Below are 20,149 nucleotides of genomic sequence, written 5' to 3'. Positions count from 1 at the left end.
ACCCCTGTGTTGTCCCTTTGCCACCCTGCCTGGGCTGCACTTGAAACCCAATGGGGTTTCCTTGGGCAGTTCTGAATCTTGCTCCCAGGAAGGGTGTAATTTTAGGAGCAGGTTCCAAATAGTGCAATTAACCAGCCAGAAGGGGCAGCAGGTATCGGTGTAGGAGCCATTGAAATAATCATAGCAAAGTAGTTCAGGGAAACTGTTATTAATGAAGTGTGAGTGAAAGGTGAGAATCTGATGGTGTCAGTGTCACACTAGAGGGCACTGAGATGGTTTTAAATTTGTCATCCAAACCCAGCCACCACCTAGCACATGTTTTAACCTCTTCTTCTCTTACCGTTGCTCCTTATCAGGGAAGGGGAGAGAGCAAACGAGCAATAGAAACAGAGACCTAGTGACCGAAGCAAACATTTCTTTGCTCCTTGCTTGGCTCTGTCAGTTATTTGGGTACAAACTCACCCCCCACCCACTGTCTGGGCTGGGCTCAGTGGGCAGGAAGAGCTCAGCTGTCAGTGGGACTTGGGGAGCTCAGGACATTACTGTGAGCTGCTTGAACGTTTAGGTGAAAACCACCTAAACACGGACACAAGGTCTAGGCTGCAGTAACTCATCTTGCATCTGGGGGTACGTCTACACTACGGGACTATTCCGAATTTGCATAAACCGGTTTTGTAAAACAGATTTTATAAAATCGAGTGCGCGCGGCCACACTAAACACATTAATTCGGTGGTGTGCGTCCATGGTCCGAGGCTAGCGTCGATTTCTGGAGCGTTGCACTGTGGGTAGCTATTCCCTAGCTATCCCATAGTTCCCGCAGCCTCCCCCGCCCCTTGGAACTTCCGGGTTGAGATCCCAGTGCCTGATGGGGCAAAAATCATTGTCGCGGGTGGTTCTGGGTAAATGTCGTCAGTCACTCCTTCGTCTGGGAAAGCAACGGCAGACAAGCATTTCGCGCCTTTTTCCCCTGGATTGCCCTGGCAGATGCCATAGCATGGCAATCATGGAGCTTTTTTTGCCGTTTGTGACTCTCACCGTATGTGTACTAGATGCCGCTCACAGAGGCGATTCAGCAGCGCTACACAGAAGCATGCTTTTGCTTTTGCATGACAGCAGAGATGGTTACTAGCCATATTGCACCATTCAAACCCTTCCATAAATTGGAACTGAGGATGATCATGGCTACCAGTCCTTTTGTACCATTTGCTGCTAGTGCCCCTGGTCAATCAGCCAGGGGCGCAAAAGCCAAGAGTGGTTACTAGCCATATTGTACCTTCCATCGTTTTGTACCATTGGCTGCTGTCATAAGTGCCCCTGGCCGATCAGCCAGGGGCGCAAAAGCAAAAATTGGGAATGACTCCCTGAGTCAATCCCTCCTTTTTGGTATAAAAAAATAGAATCAGTGCTGCCTAATATAGGCAAGTGTGCTAGAGAACCACCTGCTCTGTGTCAGAGCCCGCAGAAATTATTATCTGTATGCTATTCACAGGGGGTGCTCCTGTAACAACCCCACCTGTTGATTCCGTTCTTCCCCCAGCCTTTCTTGGCTACCGTAGCATTGTCCCCCCACTTGTGTGATGAATTAATAAAGAATGCAGGAATAAGACACACTGACTTGTTAGTGAGAAATGAGTGGAAGGCAGCCTCCAGCTGCTATGATAGTCCAGACAGGACATTAAGCAGTGTGTAGGAGAGAAGCCCAGCATCCCACTGCTAGTCCAGGGGCAACTGAATCTTTTCTTTACACATGAAGGGTGGGGGCTGATGGAGCTCAGCCCCCTGTTGCTATGATGAGGATGGTTACCAGCCATATTGCACCATCCATCCACCAGAAAAAATTAGGGCCAATAGGCTGATGACGAGGATGGTTACCAGTCCTTTTGTACCATCAGCTGAGGCTGATGATGAGGATGGATTTCCATCATTTTGTACCATCAGCCGCCCATGACGGGGGGGGAGCAAGGATGTTGGTGTTGAGTGCTGCACTATCGCGTCTATCTGCAGCATTCAGTAAAGATAGGGTGACATGTAAAAGAGTCAGAGGATTGTTTTACCTTTCGCTTCTGGGGGTGGGTGGGGGGTGGGGGTGTAGATTGCCAAGCTATGCCCTGACCCGCGGGCACTGTGTTTGACCCTAGAAGCATTTGGAGCTCAGCCAAGAATGCAAATAATTTTAGGAGGCTGCAGGAACTGTGGGATAGCTTCAGTCCTCCAGTCCATGCGCATCCATTTGATTCTTTGGCTTTCCGTTACGCTTGTCACGCTGCAGTGCGCTGAGTCCCTGCTATGGCGTCTGTCTGGAGATTTTTAAAAAAGGATTCTGAATTTCATCTTCTGTAACGGAGCGCTGATAGAACGGATAGAACGGATTTGCCTGCCCTTACAGCGATCACATCCGCATGGTCCATGCGGGAGCTCTTTTTTTTATTTTGATTTCGGACTGCATCGCCACCCGTGCTGATCGGAGCTCCACGCTGGGCAAACAGGAAATATTCAAAAGTTCGCGGGGCTTTTCCTGTTTACCTGGCCAGTGCATCCGAGTTGAGAATGCTGTCCAGAGCGGTCAGTGGTGCACTGTGGGATAGCTCCCGGAGGCCAATACCGTCGATTGCGGCCACACTAACCCTATTCCGATATGTTAATACCGATATTAGCGCTACTCCTCTCGTTGGGCAGGAGTACAGAAACCGATTTAAAGAGCCATTAAAATCGATATAAGGTGCCTCCTAGTGTGGACGGTTGTGGCGTTAAATCGGTTTTAGGCTCCTAAAACCGATTTAAACGCCTAGTGTAGACCAGGCCTGGGGCTGTTAAGCTACAAGGCAGAGGACTAAGTACAACATTTAAACTGATGTTTGACCTCAGAGAATAAAACAAATGTGTCTGTGAAAAGAGGGGAGTCGAGTTCAATCCCTTGTCACCAGGGCCGGCTCCAGACCCCAGCGCGGCAAGCACGCACGTGGGGTGGCCCTTTCCCGGGGGGGCGGCAGGCTGGGCCGGCGGACCTGCCACAGTCATGCCTGTGGGAGGTCCACCGGAGTCCCGGGACGACCGGACCTGCTGCAGGCATGACTGCGGACGGTTCGCTGGTCCCGCGGCTCGGCTGGACCTCCCGCAGGCATGACTGCGGCAGCTGAACCGGAGCCGCCGGACCTGCGAACCGCCCGCAGCTGCGGGAGGTCCAGCCAAGCCGCGCGACCAGCGGACCCTCCGCAGTCATGCCCGTGGGAGGTCCGCTGCTCCCGCGGCTCCGGGGCGCCTCCCGCGCATGACTGATTGGGTCGGCCAAAAAGGTAGAGCCGCCCCTGCTTGTCACCATCAATGTGCAAACCAGGAACCTGTTGCTTTGCATTCCTGATGTGTCGCCATCATATGGCTATTCTCATAGACTTTAAGGTCAGGAGGGACCATTATGATCATCTAGTCTAACCTCCTGCACAACGCAGGCTACAGAATCTCACCCACCCACTTCTATAACAACCCCTAACCTATGTCTGAGTAACCTATTCTGTCTCAGTCCCTTTAATTAAAAAACGGTGGGTTTTTTCATAGAAACTATATTTTCCTCGTAGAGACTCAGGGGCAGATTAATCTACAAAGGGAAGGTGATTCCAAGGCAGTTCTGGAGGAGAAGGGAACGTTTTCAGCATCACTAAATTATTTTCTTGTGCCTCACAGAGAGAGAGAGAGAGAGAGAGAGAGAGAGAGAGAGAGAGAGAAAATAAAGCTATTAATTTGTGCTACCAACACACTTCACAGCATGAAATACAGAATTTTGTGTTCAATGAGTTGTGTTAATTTACATAATATGAAAAATATGTTTTGGGCAATGCATGAAAACCTCACTGCATTGAACAACCCACTTGATCTAGTCAATGTACTACAGAATATTTAAAGATGTTAAGAAAGATGTGCTTATAAATTAACGTGTTGTGCCATTTACATACGTACAAACCACAGAAGAAACTGAAATATTTGAGCTACTAAAATTTCCACTTTCTCACAGCATTTTAGTTCTCAAGGTTGTTTTAATTTGCTTATTTTTTTGGAACTAGAAATGGGGAAAGAGCACATTGAAGTCAGTAGAATTACCGCAATGAGGGATTAGTCTCATTATTTGCCACTAACAAAACCTTTGTTAACAGAGAGATAACTTTGACTGTGACTATCTCTTACCTTCCAGAACATCCAGTTCAGTAAAACTCAAACTCTGGAGAAACAGGGAATACAGAGTGAGGGTACATGCCAAGATAACCTTAACTCTGCCTTCTAGAAGAGAATCCGTGATAGCATATGAGAACAAGGAACGTTTTGGGGACAAATTACAGCTCCTTCCCAAGAGTTTGTTTCTTCTGTAATTAATTGATCCTGGCCTGGTGTCTGGCCGTGGAATTTACTGATTTTATCTCAGCATATTTGTAAAGCAGTTTCTTCTTTAAAAGCTCCTTTATTTTAGGTTATACAAACAGGTCACTTCCCCAGCTATTTCAAGGAGATGGAATTTTCCTGACCCACAGGGAACTTAAAATAACATGCTCAAGATCACACATTCCTTGGGAGAAAACGAAGGGGAAAAAAACCAAAACCCACCAAACCGTTGCTGTTTCTACCCAAATGATCAATGAGACCAGAAAGTGAGACTGTGCAATTAACTGTCTGGTACTACACTGACTCTGCAGTTACTTGGATGCAGACACACCCAGCTCTAAGGTTGGTAAACGTACAGAGACTCTGCTGCTGTCATGAACTAGCAGCACATGACCTCTGAACAGCTGCCATTTGAACGCATCTGAAAGTTACACAGAACAACGATCTGTGTTAAAGGAAGGTTGCCATTTATTAGAGCCCCAGTTGATGCCGTGTGCACAGAGGATTGAATGTGTAACAGGGAGTTTGGTAAATCTTGGTTATTTTAGTTTTGTAACAGGCTCCTGTCCACCCCCAGTAGAGTTTTCAGTCCCAATGGCAACTTACTTACCAAATGTAATACAGACTAGTCCATGCCTCCCAAGTGGATGTGGTTCTTGTTCTTCTGCACATTGTAGCCCATGGAGGCCAAGGACCTGCAAATGTGTCTCCATGTGCCTTTGTTTCATTGATGAAAACATAAACTAGACACTTAGAGGATTGGAACTGATTTCAGCTGGGGGACATGTTTGCTAGGTTTTTATACATTTGCACAGGAAAATGTTGAGTGTGTCCATTCATTTGAGGGATCCTTATTTAGTGGAGCTCCTGAGCATAGTGGAAATAAAATTATTTTTATTAATGAAGCATGCTCATAAAGGAGCACTTGGATTTGAACCAAAGACCACTTGATCTGCAGTTAAACCACTGAGCTATACCCCCATGACATTTGTATAGGCAAGTCCGTGATCTTTAGGCTTTTGAAGGCCAGGCTCTGCCTCAGAGAGCTCCTTTTCTATTCCCAGACCACAGGGGGTTTAAAAAATGGGGTTTGACTAAACTTTATATACACATGTAGATACCACAGCTTGCACACCCACCAACATAACTTCCCCCCACTGACATAGCTACCACCTCTCGGGGAGATGGGTTAACTACACGGACGGGACAGCTCTCTCCCCTCCGCTTAGAGCAGCTTCATTATTTATGAATAGGTGGGAAATAACCTCCTGACTGGACACGAACCAATGTATCAGATGTTGCTGTGTCTGCATTCAGTATGGGTAACTGGTCATATTGGGCTGGATTAGTAGGAGCGTTGCCAGCAGATCGAGGGAAGTGATTATTCCCCTCTAGTCAGCACTGGTGAGGCCACATCTGGAGCATTGGGTCCAGTTCCCCCCCCCCACTACAGAAACAAATTGGAGAGAGTCTAGGGGAGGGCAACAAGAATGATTAGGTGGCAGGGGACTTATGAGGAGAGGCTGAGGGCAGGGCCGCCCAGAGGGGGGGCAGGTGGGGCAATTTGCCCCAGGTCCTGCAGGGCCCCCAGGAGAATACAGGATTCTATAGTATTGCAACTTTTTTTTATGGAAGGGGCCCCTGAAATTGTTTTGCCCCAGGCCCCCTGAATCCTGTGGGCGGCCCCTGCCCAGACCGTGGTGCTGTCCCCCCGCTCCACCCCCTTCCCTCGTTCTCCTCCCTCCGAGGCCCCCCTGTGCTCCTCCCTCACTCCCGTTTGGCCACTTCCCACCCCTGCTCTTTGGCTGAGGCCTGCTGGTCACTCGCCCCTCTCCTCCCCCAGGGCCTCCTCGCGCCTCCCCACCCCCTACCCAAGGTCTGCCTGCTGCCCCCCCTCTGTCCCCTCCCCTGTCCATCGCCCACACCTCTCTGCCCCTCCCCTGAGGCCCACCCTGCCCACCGCCCACACCTCTCTGCCCCTCCCCTGAGACCCACCCTGTCCACCTCTTTCTTTGGTCATCTGTTGTTATTCCTTGAAACATCAAGGATGGAATAAAAAGCGAGTTTACTCCAGGGTGAGGAAAGAAAGGAGCCATCAACCCCCTGGCAAAGCTCAGTGTCCCAGAGAAAACCTGCCCCCTGCTATCGCAATCACTGATGTGCTGGGGATATGGCGGGAAAGGGACTGTCTGAATGATCAAGGCAGGAAATGGACAAAAATCTACAGCAACATCATTAACCACAAACACACTCTCCTCATGCTCCAGCCAGAAGGGAAAGGATCAGGAATTCTTGCAGTTCAGCCATGGACACACTTACACAAGGGCACAGCAGTGTGTGTGTTGTGGAAGCTGGTCTGAGGAAACAACTGGAATTGATCACTCAGTGAGAACAGAACTAGAGTGCAGTGAAAGCCACATATCAAGCAAGTAGTTGTGGCCAAGTGGTTAAGGCGATGGACTAGAAATGCTTTGGGGTTTCCCTGCGCAGGTTCAAATCCTGCCAACTACACAGGAAGTGGTGGTTCTTTAGTTTCAATGGAGCTGGGCCTTGTCTCGCTCTTCAGTTATGTCTACATGAAAGAATAATGTGGCTTAAGTTAAAGTGTTTTAATTGAACAGCTGTTGCATGTCCACCCTATTCCCCTGTGACACCAGAGCACATCCATGCTAGCATCTCTTGAATTGCCACAGAGAGCAGTGCACTGTTGGTAGCTATCCCACGGTGCAGCTGGCTGCAGGGTGCTTTGGGAAGGGTTTGCAATGCCTCACAGGCTGGTACAGCATCACATGATGCAGGTTTCTATCCCATTGGTACATGGGCATCCTATTAGATTGCCAGCTGCTTTTCAACTGCAATGTGCTTGGTGGGGTATAGAGCGTGTGTGTGTGTGTTGGGGGGGGAGACAGTGTGTGTGTTGCGGAAGAGTGAGTGTGTCGCACACTGTCTCTAAGTTCAGAGAGCTCCTGGAAGCGACCAGTCCTGAGGCAGGGGACAGCCCCGACATCAGCCCACCTTCTCTCCCTGGCTCAGCTCAGCACAGCACTCTCTGTCACACTCACACACACACACACACACACACACACACTGCTGCCTGCTTAGCTCGGTGTCAGGGGTGCTGGAACAAGGGGTTCAGAGGGCCATGGCCCCACCACTCTTTACTGGCTGTTAGGACAAATGATGGAGGGGGGAAGGGTGCAGTCTTGGGGAAGAGGCGTCTGTGGGTGTGGCCTCGGGGGGAGAGGTGGTGTGAGTGGGGGTCCTTAGGGAAGGGGTGTCATGGGGGTGCCACACTTTGGACAATGGTGCCCCCCCCACTGTAAGGAAGCTTCTGCTGCCCCTGCTCTGTGTTGGCAGAGCGGGAGAGAGCAGCATCCACGGCAGTGATTTGCTCCCTGGGGCTCCAGCAGGGGGGTTCGGGAGGTGACTTAAAGGGCCCAGGGCTCCGGTCGCTTCAGGGAGCCCTGGGCCCTTTAAATCACCAGCCTGGGGAAGCCGGGCCGGGCTGGCACAGCGCACTGGCGCTTGCCGGTACCCCATACCGGAACATACCAGCTTACTTTCACCTCCGGAAGATCCTCATGTGGATCAATAACTGGTTAAAAGACAGGAAACAAAGGGTAGGACTAAATGGTCAGTTTTCAGGATGGAAACAGGTAACTAGTGGTGTGTGTACTGGGACCAATACTAGTCAACATATTCATAAACGACCTGCTAAACAGTGAGATGACAAAATGTGCAGATGATCCAAAACTACCAGCTTGCTTCCTAGAACAAACGCTCCTTGAGTGGGGTGATCCACAGGGAGTAGCTCAAACCTCCAGGCCAGGGGCAGGACATTAGCACAGCAAGGGAGGGGTGTGGCAGTGACATCACAAAGGCCTTTTGCAGGACCTCAGACTATTGGTCAAAGACTATTGGTGGGGAGGTGGTGACATCACAGAGAGATGCTGACATCACCCAGGCAGGACAGGGGCGAGGGGGCCAGGGAAACCTCAGAGACCCCTGTGGCTTTGCTTCAGCAAGTCTCCTTCTCCAGGTCTCTCTTTGAGGACTGAGAGAGTATTCGGGTTCACGTACGTGAGCGCCAGGAGGAACCTCTTTAGAGTTTTCTCCTTCCCTTTTAGTGATTTTACTAGAAAACAGCTGTCCCTGTTTAGAAGGTAAGAGCCTCCTGGAGGTCTGAAACCTGTTCAGTCTGATCCATCTGGTGACATTTGAATTCTTAGGCATGGAAAACACGAGCTTAAGGAGGCAGAATTTTATTCCACACCTGGGATTTTGTCCCTTAGAATCACTGGGGACATTAGGGTTTGTCCTGTTTGTTTCACCTTTTCCTCCATCCATCCCTCCCTCCTTTCTCTTCTTCACTTGCTTCTTTTGTCCATTCACCTGTTCCCCTCCCAACACCAGAAGCGAGGTAGGTAGGGAGGGAGGGAGGGAGGGGTGTGTGTGTGTGTGTGTGTGTGTGTTTTGTTTTGTTTTTTGCCGGGGAGTGCTCGTCAGCTCCCACTGTGGAGGTCCACCCAAAAATGTGGGGCTGAAATAGTGCTCGGTTAGTGTTCCCCACCGGTGACCTGGGCCATCCTTTGGGCTCTCTGGTAAGAACCCTCAGCCTCCCATCCTCAGTCTTTACCCGGATTGGCTGAGCAGGGGGTTATTGACAGAGAAGAGACTCAGGTCCTTGTTGTTCTCTTTTAAGACCAAGGAAATAAGTCAGAACCAGTCATATGTTTGATGAATTTTGCTGCTTCTCTGCATTAATTGTCTCTGAGCAGTTCATGATTCTCTCTAACGTTGTAGTTCTCCTCAAATACTTGCTGAATAATGCCTGTGCACTGTTGTTGGTCTGGAGCTCATCTGAGAGCACTTTATTCAGGTCATTCAATGTCTGAAATTCAAGATCCGATGGTTAGTTTGAAAATCAGGGCTCTTGGGTCCTATTCCCATCTCTGCCACTGGCTGGCTGTGTGACCTAAGACAAGTCAATTCTCCTTTCTCAGCCTTAGCTTCTCCCTCTTTCAAGTAGGGATAATAATGATCCGCTCCGACCTACCTCAACACACTGTCTCTCCCCACGCACACTCACTGTCTCCACACGGCAGTTGAAAGGCAGCTGGCAATCTAGTAGGATGCCCATGGAACAATGGGAGAGAAAACCTGCATCACTGAAAGTACAGCCATGGAGACACCAGCCTTCCCTGCCTAGCAAGACTCAAACCTCCACAGAAAGACCCCTATGTTGTTATACCCCAGCTCCCTAAGGCCTCAGCCACAACCACTTAACACAGGGGCCTTTCTACACTCTGGTTCTGTTCTCACTGAAGGGTCATTTCCAATGGTTTGCTCAGACCAGCTTCCCCAGCACACTCACTGCTGTGCAGCTCTGTACGTGTGGCCATGGCTGAGCAGCAAGAATTCCTGCCCATTTCCCTACTGGCTGGAGCATGGCTAGAGTGTGTTTGTGGTTAATGATGTCGCTGTAGATTGTTCTTTTCCTGCCTTGGCAATTCAGACAGTCCCTTTCCCAAACATATCTCCAGCACATCCGAGCTCCCTGCATCCAGGTCACTTTCCTCAGCCGGGCTGCATCAGGGGAGGGCAGAGAGCAGCAGCTTCTGATGCTCCCCTCAGAGCACAGCCCAGGTGGGGACAGTGACCAGGACGCATGGGGTACTTAGTGTTGCTCCTCGCTCCTCCCAACCCTCTCTGGGGCCACGGCGGGAGGCTGGGGGTGGGTGAGCTGCATCTTTGTGTCAACACTTGCCCCTCCCCCCACAATGTTCCCCCACCGGGTCCAAGCAGGGCGAAATGTGGGAGCCCCCCAGGAAGCCGTGTCTGACACTACACTGGCAGTGCGCACCTTCACACTGCCGCAGGGTGCCCCTTTGATCACTGAGTGCCCCGGCTGATCTGGGGCCCCTGGAAAAGTCTCCCCCATGTCGGCCCAAGGGCTAGAGGAGCTCCCATCCCCCGCTTTGGCCCAGGGGCTTCTGCAGGGACACAGAGCTTCTCTGGTCTCGGGGCTGCAGTGAGGGGGGAGGGAGGGAGGAGTAAATGAGTGAGCAGGGTGGGGCCAGTGGGGAAGGGGTGAAGCAGAGGTGCCCAGTGGATGGGGCCGTGGGTGGAAGGCATGGAAGGGATGAAAGAGGGCAGGGCTGCAGGCAGAAGAGTGTTTGGGGCAAGGTTCTGGTGCCAGGGCTGCTGCCTTTGTTCTCCCTTTCCCTGGGCTTTGGCATCACTAGCCCCTGATTAGCGAGTAGGGTTCAGTGGTCCCCAAAATGTGGGGCATGACTCCTAGGAGCTCTACTTGCAGAGGCAATAAAGTCAGTGTTGTTTCAAATTCCTGCATTCTTTATTACTTCATCACACAAATGGGGGATAACTACCACGGTAGCCCAGGAGAGGTGGGAGAGGAGAAAAGGAACAGGTGGTATTGTTGCAGGGGCACCCCCTAGAATAGCATGCAGCTCATCATTTCAGTGGGATGTCTGGGGCTCTGATCCAGAGGAGACATTTACCTCTCTGGTTCTTTAGTGGGCTTGCTTGATAATCTAGACCGGACTGACTCTCCCTTTAAACAAAACTTAAAGAACAGAATGACCTGAGGAGTCATTCCCATTTTGTCCATGCATTTCTGGCCCATCTCACTGAGACTGGCCAGGAGCACCCAGAACAACAGCAGCAGATGGTACAGTATAATTGGCAACTATCATTGCTAACTTGCAAAGCAGCAGACAGTACAGTATGGTTGGTAACCATCTTTGCTAACTTACATAAAGCAAGGGGATGCTGCTGTATAGCACTGCAGTACCACGTCTCTCAGCACCATCCAGTAGACATACAGTGACGGTGAAAAAAGGCTGAACTGGCTCTATGGTTGCCGTGCTATGGTGTCTGCCCAGGCATTCTGCCCAGGAAAAGGGCGCAAAATGATTGTCTGCAGTTGCTTTCATGGAGGGAGGATTGACTGACGACATTTACTCAGAATCACCCGCGACACTGTTTTTGCCCCATCATGCACTGGGATCTCAACCCAGAATTCCAATGGGTGGGGGAGACTGCAGGAACTATGGGATAGCTACGCACAGTGCAATGCTCCGGAAATCGATACTAGCCTTGGTACATGGACACACACTGCCAAATTAATGTGCTTAGTGTGGCTGCGTGCACTTGACTTTATATAATCTGTTTCCAAAAAAAGGTTTATGTAAAATCAGAATAATCCCATAGTGTAGACACCCTGAGACAGCTTTAGAACCCTCTACCCACTATACGGCCCAGAGACAGCAACTCTCAGATCCTGTGTGGATTGTCTGATGGGCTTGGAGCCAAGAGCAAACTGCGAACCCCCTGCCAGAGCAAGAGAAGTAAAAATAGGGGCTTCCCAAAAAATGGGAAGGGAAGAAGAGAGAAGCGGAGAGGCAAGTGGAAAAGGAAGAGAACGTGCAGACACAGGACCCTACCTAAATTCTAAAATAGATTACAAGAAAAAAAAGAGAAAAAGAGCAGTATAAAGAAATTTTTAACAATCTTTCAGTAAGTACTGAACTAGAAACCTTTAAAACACCAGTTTCACACTACCTTTACTTTTCTTCCAAATTCTACCAAAATAAATTAAGACTTGCCACTAAACAGACCTGTACAAAAGCTTTGCTTTAAACAAATTCAGATAGCAGAAAAAAAACCCAAAACATTTATTTTTAAACTTGTTTTATAAGGACTAACCACTCAGTCTGTGTTCTTTTCCTCTCAGCTTTCCAAAAGGAAAGCAAGAACACTCATCAATAGCAAACAGCAAATGCATTAAAGCACCACCGTCCACTCACTTCATGTTCAGAAAAGAACACTTTAACTCCTCATCGTGGTTAGCAAGGTCAAACACTTTCAACCACACTTCTCTAGTTACAAACTATAGAAATGATCCCTGAAAGTATAGTCTTAACAAAACAGTGCTCGGCTACACACCCAGGCTAATGTGCACAAGCTTTCTTCCCACGGTGAATCTTTTCATACAAGAGGTTTCACCCCCAGCGAATTAAAGAACAAAAATCTAAAACCAGGTTCCCATTTCATTAAAGCACAATTGAGACAGCTTTAGAACACTGTCCATTAGAAGATGTTTATGTTGCTATTTACAGAAACACACATCCTGATTAGCATGTGGAGCTCCTACCGACCAATCAAACCCTCTTGCTTTGCCATACCTCTCACAGGCTCCTCCGTACCACATGACAGCCTGTCAGGCACAGACAATGCGGACAGGTCAGCCCTTTCTAGCATGCTCCACAGCTGTTTCTCACTGGCTTGCTCTCAAATTCATCTGCACTAGAAGTTTTTGCAGGGTTCTATGTTACCGGTGGTACCTGCACTAAATCAGTGGCTCTCAACCTTTAGAAACACCTGTACCCCTTTCAGGAGTCTGATTTCTCTTGCATACCCCCAAGTTTTACCTCACTTAAAAACTACTTGCTTACAAAATCAGATGCAATATTTATAAAAATAAATCACTTGAATATATTGTACTTATATTTCAGTGTATAGAGAACAGTATAAACAAACCAATGTATGAATTTTAATTTGTTACAAATTTGCTAGTGCTTTCTATGTAGCCTGTTGTAAAACTAGGCAAATATCTAGATGAGTTGCTGTACCCCCTGGAAGACCATTGGATACCCCTGTTTGAGAACCACAGCACTAAATCACCCTTACTTTTAGAACTGGTGCCACTTGAACCAAGGCATTCTGAACCATTTCCATGCTAGCAGACAGTGGCAACACAGCTGCACTAGGTCTGTTATTCCTCCCTGCACAATTCCCACTTGGAAAGAAGATTTCTTCTGGTCTGACCCTATTTACTATTGTGAGCTGCATAGGCAACTTTCTCTGTGTTATGTGAGCAGAATCCACACACTATATACTACCTGTATGGCCCTGAAGATGCCACATCGGCCGCAGCTGCTGATTGGGCCACAGGTTGAGAATCACTAGTCTATAATTTTGCAAAGTCCATTGCCACAGGCTTTTCCCCCCTGTCTGCTGTGAGACAAGAGCACATGAAATTCATAGCAATATAAATATGAGTGAAACCCCCCAAATATATTTACATAAAAACTAGACAGTCTCATTTTAAAACAAAGAAAAACACAGGCCACACAGGGAGTGGGGCAAGAGTCTCCAATGATTTATACCCTCTCCTACCCGCCATTCAGCATAAGAATTAACCTACATGGATCATGACTATTTAAATAGAGCATCTTTCTCCTACAAAGCAGAATAAGACAAAAGGTTGAGGCTGATCCCCTTCACATTTGGGAGGGAGGGGGGAGGAGTAGAAGGATTTAGAGGCTCAATCCACTTCAGATTATGAAAGAAACCAAGCAGACTCATGATTTACTCAAAACCCACCCCAGCAAAAAGAAAACCAGACTATCTGCACCTAAGCGTTATGCAAGTTTCTAAATAAAGCTATTATATCTAACCTTCCTCATAACTAGATTTCTGGTACACTGAAAAACTCCTTCTTTTATTCAGTATACAAAGCCTAACCACTCAGTCTGTGCTCTCCCCTCTCGCTTTTCCAACTAGCAGTCTATACAGTAACTCCTCACCTAACCTTGTAGTCATGTTCCTGAAAAATGCGACTTTAAGCGAAACGATGTTAAGCGAATCCAATTTCCCATAAGAATTAATGTAAATGAGGGGGTTAGGTTCCAGGGAAATATTTTTCACCAGACAAAAGATTGTTTGTGTGTATACAGACACACACACGCACACAGAGTATAAGTTTTAACCAAACAATTTAATACTGGTACACAGTGATGATGATTGTGAGGCTTGGTTGAGGTAGATGAGTCAGATGGTGGGATATTTCCCTTACTGCTAAATGATGAACTAGCAATTGGCTGAGCCCTCAAGGGTTAACTCTCTCACTCTGCAAGGCAGCAGGAATGGAGGGAGATATGCGCATTTCCCTTAAGTTCACTGCCTTGTTAATTAGATCAGCTTGCTGAGACCCCAGCTGCTGCAAGCTCTCTCCCTCCTGAGTCCTGCTCTATGGAAGATGGGGTAAGCGGGGTGCAGGAGCAGGAGGTAGGGGGACACCCTGACATTAGCCCCCCCCTCTTCCTTCCCTCCCCCCGGCACAGCAAGCAGGAGTCTGGGGGACCAGCTCCAAGGCAGAGGGCAGGAGCAGCACATGGCAGTGGGGGGAGGGACACAGCTGAACTGCAGGCAGCTGCTGCACAGGGAACTTAGGAGAGTGGGGAGCTGATAGGGGGCTGCCGGTCCATCCTGGGTCCAAGCCCCCACCCAGGGGCAGCAGGTTATATGGGCTCGAGGTGCTCGAGCACCAGGAATATTCAAGACTGGGGGCTGTGCTCCACCAATATTTGGAGCTGGGTTTCTCCCCTGGCCCTGCCTGGAGCGTCCCCTGCCCCCCCCACCTTGGAGCTTCTCTGCCTGAAAAAAAAAAAACAGCCAGTGCCTCTCTCCCTTGCTTGTGCTGCAGGGTGCCTGCAGCTGCTTCTGCCTAAGGCAGGGGTCGCGGCTCGCCAGGGTAAGCACCCTGGCAGGCCGGCCCAGTTTGTTTATCTGCCGCATCGGAAAGTTCGGCCGATCGCGGCTCCCACTGGCCGCGGTTCGCGGTCCCAGGCCAATGCGGGAGGCAGAAAGCCGCGGCCAGAACATCCCTCGGTTTTGTGTTTGGGGGGGGGAACAGAGATTGGTAATATTCGAGGTCACATGTATATCAATAACTGGATGAGTTACACAGACTTATCCCCACCCAGCCTACGTTCCATATATCTTGACTGAGCCTGCCGCCCACAATCCCAGAGCAGAAGCCTGAAGCCTGAGCCCCATCGCACTCCCTCAATTACAACCCAGGAGGCTGTGGCCACAATAAAAGCCCCTGGTGGCCACATTTGAGAAATGCTGGAGCCTCACAGTAAACAAATCCCAGCAGGTTTGTCACACCCTGTCCCCCACCCTGGGGATTTCCTGCCCTCTCCCACCCAGACCAACCTTCCTGGAAGTTCCCACCCCCTATGTATTTACTGCCCTTTCTCCCCGCAAAGGGAACCCGCCAGCAACTCCCTGATAATCCCTCCCTCAACTGGCTCCACTGCAGCCATTTCCCTTCCCCAGCCCCTGGGAGGACGGAATGAGCTGGAGCAAAACATGGATGTTGCGCTGCAGCCTGTTAGGGCAAAAAGGGCAACTGGGGACATGACAGAACAGGAAATAATTTCACAGCACAATTCCCCCCAGGCTCTTTCCCTGCACACAGATAATCTAGCTTGTCTTGCATGTGACAGAAAAATTCAAATCTAGGGCTGTCAATTAATCGCAGTTAACTTACGCAATTAGCTTTAAAAAAATCATGATTAATCTGTTTTAATCACACCATTAAAAATAGAATACTAATTTAAAATTACGGGATTATATTTTGTTTTTCTACATTTTCAATATATTGATTTCACTTACAACACAGAATATGAAGTGTACAGTGCTCACTATATATAGTTTTATTACAAATATTTACACTGTGAAATATAAAGTGCTGTAGTGCAATCTCTGTATCATTAAAGTGCAACTCGCATATGTAGCTACTGCTCCCCCCAATGTTGGTCTGTGCCCCCCTAGGGGGCTGTGAGGGGGGAGCAAGGAGCGACATCAGGGCTCCCTGCATCCAGGCCACCTTTCCCACCTGGGCTGCATAAGGGGAGGACAGAAAGCAGCAGCCCAGCCCAGCCCCCTCCTCCGCTCCGGGACCGCCCCTGGCCGCGAGCGGGATTCGAATCCCAACGGCCGCAGCGCGCGCCCAAGCTGGGGGGAGCGAAGCTTCGGGGTGAGGGAACCGGGGCCTCCCGCCACGCGCCGAGTCTCTGTCCCGCGCTCTCTCCGCCAATCAGGGAGCAGGGAGGGGCGCGGTGAAGTGACGAGCTACGGCCCCTCCTCCAATAGAAGGTCGCGTGTAAGAGAGAGAGAGAGAGAGAGAGAGAACTACGCTTCCCAGAGTGCACCGGGAGGGGGCGCGTTGTCCGAGCAACCGGCCCGTCACTTCCGCTCTGAGACGAGCCAGGAACTACAACTCCCAGCCTGCCCCGGGGCGCCTCCGTCCTCTCCAGCCCAGGTGAGGGCGGGTCCCTGGGCCAACCTGACACCTCCCCCCGCAACGCAACTCCTCATCCCCACCCCGCCCCCCAGAGAGCCCCGGCCCCGTCCCCCCCGGTGCAGGGTATGAAGCTGCCCCGCGCAGGAACGTGCTGCGCCGCTTCGCCCCCCGGCACAAAGCAGCTGGTCCCGGTGGGGGCGCGGGGCGGGTCTGTGCGGGGCCGGGTCTGGCTGTGCCCGGGGACTGGATCCCTGTGTCCGCCCCGCGGGGATGTTCCCGGCGCCCCTTGTAACCGCGCCCCCCCCCGGCTGGGTGTGAGCGGGTCTGGGTGGGTCCGACGGGCCCAGGCACCGGCCGCGTGTCACCCCCCGACTCCCGCTGCCCCCGGCCCCGGGTGAGCCCGGCTCCAAACACCCGCTGCAGGGACAGCGTCACCCCCAGAGAGCCCCGCCCCCGGCCTGAATGAGTCCTGCTCCTTCCCCCAGCGCCCCCAGCCCCGCTGTGCCCGCCCCCAAAGCCCTGCCCCTGCCCCCCCCGCTGTCTCCATCCCCCAAAGCCCTGCCCCCCCGCTGTGCCCTTCCCCCAAAGCCCTGCCCCCTGCTGTGCCCGCTCCCAAAGCCCCACCTCCCCTTCCCCCAAAGTTCTGCCCCTCACATTGCCCCTAGACCCCACCTCTGCACCACCTGTTCCCTCTAATCCCTGTCCCTGCATCGCCCCTTCCCCCGAGACCCCACCCACATGCTTCCCCTTTACCCCGAGACCCCACCCTCACAGCGCCTCTTCCCCCAAGTCCCCAGTGCCACACTGCCCATTTCCCCCTGAGTCCCTGCCCCCACACTGCCCCTTCCCCCTATGACTCCACCCCTGCACTACCCATTCACCCCAGACTCCGCCCTCATATTGCCCCAAGACCCCGCCCTCCCACTGCTCCTTCTCCTGAGACCCCTCCCCCGCACCACCCAGTAACAGGCCAGACCCCGCGGAGGAGGGGGAGAAACATGCTTTGCTCTGCCACAGACTTCCCGAGTGTCCTTGGGCACATCACTCAGCCTCTCTGGGCCTCAGTTCTCCCATCCAGGAAATGAGGCTGGTGGCGCTTCCTGCCCTCGCACGAGCTGGGAAGAGAACTACCCTGTGAATTAAGAAGCTGCTCCCAGTCCCCCTGCTCCCACCTCTAGACCACCCTCTGCTTCCAGAGCCAGGGATAGAATCCAGAGGTCCTAGCACCCAGCCCCCTCCCTGCTCTGACCACTAGACCCCACTCCCCTTTTAGGCTCACTGCCTCTTCTATCCACCCAGCCCACCTGTCCATCCCTTTGCTGCAGGTTTCTGGGGTGTCACCCCTGCTCTGCATTCCCCCAGTGCAGCCCCAGGCCTTTCTTCCCCCAACCACACATCCTCTCCCCACTCGTGCTGGATCATCTGCTTGGCCCCCTGCCCCCTCTCGGGGCGCGCTGTGTGGCGTGGCTGGGGATTGTGCAATGGCCCAGCACCAGGCAACACAGGACGTAAACCACAGGCCCTGCCCTGCCCTGCCCCACCGCACTGGAGCTGCCTTCCAGGTGCATCAGAGCCCAGTGCCCTTCATCTGTGCTTTCCTGCCCCACAAGGGGTGAGCTGCAGTCCCCACCACGCTCTGCACCACCCTTTTTTCTGCACAGCCACTGACCATCAGCATGATTCCTCCTCCCTCCTGTGCCTCAGTGCAACTAAATCTCCACACCTAGACAGCCGGTCCATCCGCTGCACCTCAATCCCCCATGCCTGAGCCTCCCTGCCAAAGCCCTGCACCTGGCTCCAGAGAATTGTCTCACATCTCGCTGGGAACTCAACTTCTTGTGCCCAGAGAGTCTCAGGCCCCCTCAGTAGATGACCTGAGTCTGAGAAACACAGTGTCTGTCTTCTCTAAAGAAGTACTTGGAGAGGTTTTTCTAGTGTGACCGTGTGGCCTAATAGATAAGACATCTGACTTCAGAGCAGGCGATTGAGGGTTCAAGTCCTGTTGTGCTTGTGCAGTTTTACCTTTGGGCTGAACGTCCTGCTCCCTTCAGGGCTGGAACCTCTTCTTGGCTGCTCAGGCCAATGCTCTGGCTTCAGCTAGAGCCCCAGGAAGGAGATGGGGGTTGGGTGTCACAAAGGCTGGGGCATGAGCCCCAGGTGCTTCCAGTCTCGCCTTTGCCCTTCCTGACTTGCCAAAGAAAATGGGCGGCTGCCCAGGCTAGCGTGTGGAGCAGTTTCCCTCTTCCAAGTGTGCGCCTGTCCCTGTGCTGGAGGGGGGTTGCTACATAGCGCCTTGGGAGCCTGGGTGTTTCTCTGCTTCTCGCCAGCTGGGGAAAAGCCTCTTGGGGTAAAATCTCCTGCCCCACTGCAAAAGTGAGCACCTGGAGTGGGAACGGTAAGAGGCCCCACCATGGGTGCTGGCCCTGCTTTCCTACTGTCTTTTGATGCTGGCTACAGAGCATCAGCAGCCGCCCTGCATGCTGGGTGGCTGTTGGCCTTCAGTGGGGGTTCGGCATGACAGGGAGCAGGCTGGCTGGGTGTCTCTGTGGCTGTCTGCTGGCCATGCATAGGCATGGTCCTCCCCTCCTCTTGCCCTGCCCTTGGTTGCTCTGTGGCTTATAAGCTTCCCTTGAAGCTGTCAGCACCAGCTGCCTCTGCTCCAGGTGCCCAGAGGAGGAGAGGTGCTGGGCTCCAGCCTGGGACTCTGCCTCCTCCTGACTATGAAGCCTGGCCCTGGCACTGCTTTCTTCAAGCGCCAGATGGGCAAGAGGAACAGCACAATGGCAAGTGCCAAACTTGTGGGCATCAGGTGAAGCAGTGAGAATCCCGACCCTCAGGTGTCAGTAGCCAGTTCTAGAGCCCTGACCCACTGCAGCCGTCCCACCCAGAGGCCTGACTCCAGTGGGTGTGAGTCACCCAGCAGGAGGGGAAAGATTTGCTCTTGCACAGCTGGAGACACGGAAGTTGAGCACTGTGAGCTCCAGGGCTTTACCACAAGCCAACACAAGGTCCCCCTGAGATTTGAACTCAGATGGCCAAAGTCAGAGTCCTGAGTGCTGCCCGTTACACCATGGGACCAGCTCAGGCTGCCTTTTCTGCACATCGGTGACCCTCACAGGGCTGGCTTGTGTAAGGGACTGTTGACCCCTTAATAAAACTTAGTGGGGGTTTTGGTTGGCTAGTTCCCAGTCCCAGTAGAAGGGGAAAGGGCCAATGGGAAATCAGGCCCCTGAGACTGACAGTCCCCAGGGGCAATGGGGAGAGGCCAAAGCTCCAAGTTAGCCGCACTGACAGGCCAGGCAGTGCAATGAGGGAGTCACCCGGCCAGGGGTTCCCATCCTCCGTGGGAGCTGGAGCTGCCTGGGCCAGAGTGGGGCAGAGCTAAGGAGAGAGCAGGAGCCTGAGAAGAGCCGGGGAGCAGAGCTGCACAGGTGTAGTGCCAGAAACTGCTCCCTGTAGGACTTTGCTACCTGCAGCAGTTACTGAGACCTGAGGTTGTTCTTATTTGCTAACTTGTCCTAATTGGCTAAAACTTGACAGTGGTGGGAGATGGAAGCATAAAGGCTTTGTCCTCCAAACGACCCTGCCTGGTGTCCATCTGTATCTATTACCTCTTAACACCGGATTGTAAAAAATAGAGTGAGGTCATTTAAACATCATTT

The 20,149-nt window shown here is 51.7% G+C and overlaps 1 non-coding gene across 1 annotated transcript; it reads right to left on the bottom strand.

Annotated features, from left to right (window-relative positions):
* Window positions 1–12,095: 12,095 nt before the first annotated feature.
* LOC123359047 lies at window positions 12,096–12,312 on the bottom strand. The gene has a single exon (XR_006575815.1). It is a non-coding gene; the product is annotated as a small nucleolar RNA U3 (small nucleolar RNA).
* Between the last annotated feature and the right edge of the window lie 7,837 nt (window positions 12,313–20,149).

Source organism: Mauremys mutica, unplaced genomic scaffold, assembly GCF_020497125.1.
Source record: "Mauremys mutica isolate MM-2020 ecotype Southern unplaced genomic scaffold, ASM2049712v1 Super-Scaffold_100100, whole genome shotgun sequence".
In the NCBI taxonomy this organism is placed as follows: Eukaryota; Metazoa; Chordata; order Testudines; family Geoemydidae; genus Mauremys; species Mauremys mutica.
Note: the sequence above shows the minus strand (reverse complement) of the source record. Positions and strands in the feature narration are given on the sequence as shown.